The following is a 4855-nucleotide window of genomic DNA, read 5'->3' as shown; positions in this document are numbered from 1 at the left end:
GGAATCCTTACGTGTCCCAAAGTTTAGTTCAGGCCTCTGGATTCCCAATCCAGTGACACAATCTTTCATCCCTCTGGACATAAAACAGTTGATTCAGCTCATTGTTAACATCTTGGGCCAGTGGGCATATGAATGGCAAATGGTGTTTAATTTGGATAAATGTGGGGAGATGCATTTTGGTTGATCCAATCAGAGCTGGACTCGCTCAATTAATGGTAAGGAGTTGGGTACAGTGATAGAACAAAAAGATCAAGGAGTACAGGTCCATAGCTCCTTGAAGATAGAGTCGTAGTCGGACAAAATGGTGAAGAAGGCATTCAGCATGCTAGGTTTTATTGGTCAGAATATTGAATACAGGAGTTGGGACGTCTTGTTGAGGTTGTACAAGACATTGGTAAGACCACACACGGTATGCTGTGTTCAGTTATGGTCACCCTATTATAGGAAGGATATTGTTAACCTAGAAAGAGTGCAGAAGCAATTTACGAGGATGCTACCAGGACTTGATAGTCTGAGTTATAAGGAGAGGCTGGATAGGCTGGGACTTTCCCCCCTGTAGCTTGAGAGGCTTACGGGTGATCTTACAGCGATCTATAAAATAATGAGGAGCATAGATAAGGTAGGTAGTCGACACATTTCCCCAAAGGTAGATGTGTCTCGAACTAGAGGGCATTTGTATAAGGTGAGAGGGGAGAGATACTAAATAGACCAGGCAGGAAATGTCTTCACGCTGAGGGTGGTGAGTATCTGGGACGGGCTGCCAGAGGCAGGGGCGTGTACAATTTAATCTTTTAAAAATCAGTTGGACAGTTACATGGGCAGGGTGGATAAGAGAAGGATATGGGCCAAACACGGGCAAGTGGGACTAGATTAGTGATAGAGACTGGGCGGCATGATCAAGCTGGCCGAACAGCCTGTTGTCATGCTGTAAACATCTAGGACTCTATCGATCTTCCTGAGGGCATTCGAATTTCCTCCACAGAATTGTATTGAACCGATTGATGCATAATAATTCATTAGGGGCTAAATAAAAGATGAGAGACAATTGAGTGAACAAAGTTACAAGAAATTACATTCCAAAAAACCCCAACAGTGTTTGGATGGACAGGTGGAAGTTTGAGCTGAGGAGGGAAAACTGGGCTGTCAGCAAGTTGCACCGAATTTCTGTATAAAACGACCGCGGCAGGACTCGAACCTGCAATCTTCTGAAATCATCACTAAGATTCACCGAAGTCAGACGCCTTATCCATTAGGCCAAGCGGCCACTGGTAACGTTACGTGAGCTGATGTTTATCTCTTGTGAATAAACACTGCGATTCTATGTGTTTCATTTCTATTGTTTGGTGATCCGCTGTTTCCCAGATCCGAGAAAATACAAGGGAAAGCTCCAGCTGCCGGACATGGTCATTTTCAAAGTGGAAAAGCCCTTCACTCTCTGAGCTGTGAAGATTCATGGAGGCTCGGGGACTCTCAGGTCGGCCAGGGCTCTTTATCCGGCTACATTCACAGGAAAAGTGACTTCAGTTTCCACAATAACATCCGCTCTCTCTGAAACCCCCAAACTGAAATTCAGACTCACCGTTAAGGTGAAGACTGCGGACTACGGTTCCCGCTCCTGCTGTTTAATACTGATCACTATAACTGTGTACATTGAGCAGAAAGAAATTGCTGTTGTTTGTCAACATTTCTTACTGAACTCACTGTCATTCTGCATTAACAGGACGAGTTTGAGTCTCGTGATATTTGGTCCGATGTTAAACCGTGCAAAAATATAAACTGAGCAGGTAAATCAGAAATATCCAGAAAAGATTATTTGAATTGCGCTTTTGAACGGAGTCATTTCAAAAACATTCCAACACAGAGAAAAATTCCTGGAACCAGCTGCAGAAAATCTCCGGGAGCCTGACGTGATTTGGACGCAACCTTCTGATGTGGAGTCAGATACGCTACCTTAGCGCCAGAAGCCCAAGTTCTAATAACTGAACCTTTCTCCTCAGAGATTTATTTTTTATTTACACTTTGACGGCACATTGTAAATCAGCACCTGTGCGAAAGAAACTCAAAGAAGTCTGATTGAGGGATACTAAAGGGCCCTGAAGTAAAGCAGCTGTGCCACGTGGTTAAGGTGATGCACAATAATCCATTGTGCTCTGTACACGTGGCTTCAAATCCCATCCTCGTCTGTAACGTGTCTGTTGTGTCTCTGTTTGGTCCCCTTCATGAGGGTGAAGTGAAAATGCTGTGATTTTTAGCTTTTGTTTGAGGGCTTGGGTGGTGAATAATCAAACACTGTCCATACTGAAAGCACATTCATCGTGGACGGAAACTTCTACAAGGCCAACCTCAAGAGTGTACTGCCAAACTTCCACCAGCACATCTCCTGTCCCACCAGGGGAGACAACACGATTGACCACTGCTCCTCAAAAATCAAGGGCACCTACCGTTCCATCCCGCGGCCGCACTTTGGAAAATCAGACCATAGGACGGTGCTCCTTCTCCCGGCATACAAGCAGAAACTTAAGCGGGAGAATCCAGCTAAGAAGGTCGTGCAGTGCTGGTCCGAGGAAGCAGAAGAGCTCTAACGTGACTGCTTGGAGACAGTGGACTGGTCCATATTTAAGAACTCAGCGACTAACTGAAATGAGTATGTCACCACTGTCACAGACTACATCAGCAAATGTGTGGACGGCTGCGTGCCAAAGAAAGCAGTACGTACGTTTCCCAACCAGAAACTGTCGTATTGGGTGTTGCGATACACAAACGAACCAACACGGGTGTGGATGGTACAACTCTGTTTTATTATTCTGTACAATAATAACTATTAACTTCTGGCTGTGGTTCGTACTTCAACAGCTAACCTGTGGACCCAGCCCTAGCACTATCTTAGTGAGGCACTCAGCACATGGTGTATGTCTGAGTGGCTCGCTGTCAGCTCTGTGCTCTGAGCTATCTCCTGGTAGAATGAGCGGGAACTGTGGTGTACCCAGTTTTATAGTGCGTGTGCCCTTACTGGTGATTCGCTGCGATGTTGTGTGTGTGTTGGTTGGTCCAACTACCTGTCCATCAGTGTGTGTGTGTGATTGCACCATAAGACCATAAGACATAGGAGTGGAAGTAAGGCCATTCGGCCCATCGAGTCCTCCACCATTCAATCATGTCTGATTTCAACTCAATTTACCCGCTCTCTCTCCATTGCCCTTAATTCCTCGAGAAGTCAAGAATTTATCAACTTCTGTCTTAAAGACACTCAACGTCCCGGCCTCCACCGCCCTCTGTGGCAATGAATTCCACAGACCCACCACTCTCTGGCTGAAGAAATTCCTCCTCATCTCTGTTCTAAAGTGACTCCCTTTTATTCTAAGGCTGTGCCCCCGGGTCCTAGTCTCCCCTGCTAATGGAAACAACTTCCCTACGTCCACCCTATCTAAGCCATTCATTATCTTGTAAGTTTCTATTAGATCTCCCCTCAACCTCCTAAACTCCAATGAATATAATCCCAGGATCCTCAGATGTTCATCGTATGTTAGGCCTCCCATTCCTGGGATCATCCGTGTGAATCTCCACTGGACTCGCTCCACTGCCAATATGTCCTTCCTGAGATGTGGGGCCCAGAATTGCTCACAGAAGACTAAATGGGGACTAACTAGTGCTTTATAAAGCTTCAGAAGTACATCCCTGCTTTTATATTCCAAGCCTCTTGAGATAAATGACAACATTGCATTTGCTTTCTTAATTACGAACTCAACCTGCAAATTTACCTTCAGAGAATATGTTATGATATGTTAATGTGGATATCATGACATCCCCCCTTTTCACAAGGTAATGTGCCTACATGGTAATAAATATTGGTGTGTACTGAGTGCATATGAATATGTGTGTGCAATATTTACAACATGTACATGAGGCTAAACTATATACAGAGGAAGGTGTCAGGTGCAACAGAGCAACGAGGTTGTAGCACAAACAAAACAAGTGCAATCAGCAAATATCGAAATAGAACTTCTGGAACAACAAGAAAGAAACACGTTAACAGTCTGTAAAACAATTCAGTGAGTCCAATCTGCAAACAGGCTCATAAGTCCAGTCTATTAAGTGGGCGAGGAATTTGGGTTGGCCATTAGGGTGGCACACCATTCATCGCCCGCATTAATGCTGTGCACTGGCATCGGCTGGTGGGTCCGACTTGGGGACATCCGGTTCTTGTTTATTACCGCAACACAGAAGGCTTCCCGGTCGTCGGTATCACCGGTCTGCACGTCGTCAGGGTATGATTGGTGTATGGGGGCTGAATGGCCCGCACGTCCCTGCGAGGCTGGCGGAATTGCAGAGAGTTGGCACGTTGAGCTACTCGACAGCAGGCAGCATAGTGGCCCATCCTGCCGCAGCAGAGGCATTGTCGCGCTTTGGCCGGACATTGCCGCTTTAAGTGTGCGAATCCACAGTTGCCGCACGTTGTGACGTCATGGCGTTCATTGCGCCACCGCGCATGCGCGGTGCGGTCCTGCGTAGTGCATGCCTGCGCATCCCGTCCCTCTGTGTCGATGTCCCCTCTTTTGGCGCCTACAAGCGCGGGAGGACTCGGAAAGTGCGCGAAATGGCCGCCCTCGTCCGGGCCGCGGGCCAGGAGGAACTCAATCGACTGGACCTGCTCGGCTCATAGGACCCCTGCCGTGTCGATTCGGCTGCCTGGAATTTGGAGTACCGGCTGGTTGCGTCTTCGTGGAGGACACAGGTCTCGATGGCGGTGGCTAGGGAGAGGCGCTTTATGTTGAGGAGCTGCTGGCGTAGGGTGTCCGAGGTGACCCCAAAAACTATCTGATCCCGAATCATGGAGTCGGAGGTGGCCTCATAGCCG

The 4855-nt window shown here is 47.2% G+C and overlaps 1 non-coding gene across 1 annotated transcript; it reads right to left on the bottom strand.

Annotated features, from left to right (window-relative positions):
- Positions 1–1174: 1174 nt before the first annotated feature.
- Positions 1175–1264, bottom strand: trnar-ucg (transfer RNA arginine (anticodon UCG)). The gene is given in 2 exon segments: positions 1175–1210; positions 1228–1264. It is a non-coding gene; the product is annotated as a tRNA-Arg (tRNA).
- Between the last annotated feature and the right edge of the window lie 3591 nt (positions 1265–4855).

The sequence above is a fragment of the Scyliorhinus torazame genome, chromosome 24 (genome assembly GCF_047496885.1).
Source record: "Scyliorhinus torazame isolate Kashiwa2021f chromosome 24, sScyTor2.1, whole genome shotgun sequence".
NCBI lineage: Eukaryota > Metazoa > Chordata > Chondrichthyes > Carcharhiniformes > Scyliorhinidae > Scyliorhinus > Scyliorhinus torazame.
The sequence above is the reverse complement of the archived record's forward strand: the minus strand, read 5'-3'. Positions and strand labels throughout refer to the sequence as shown.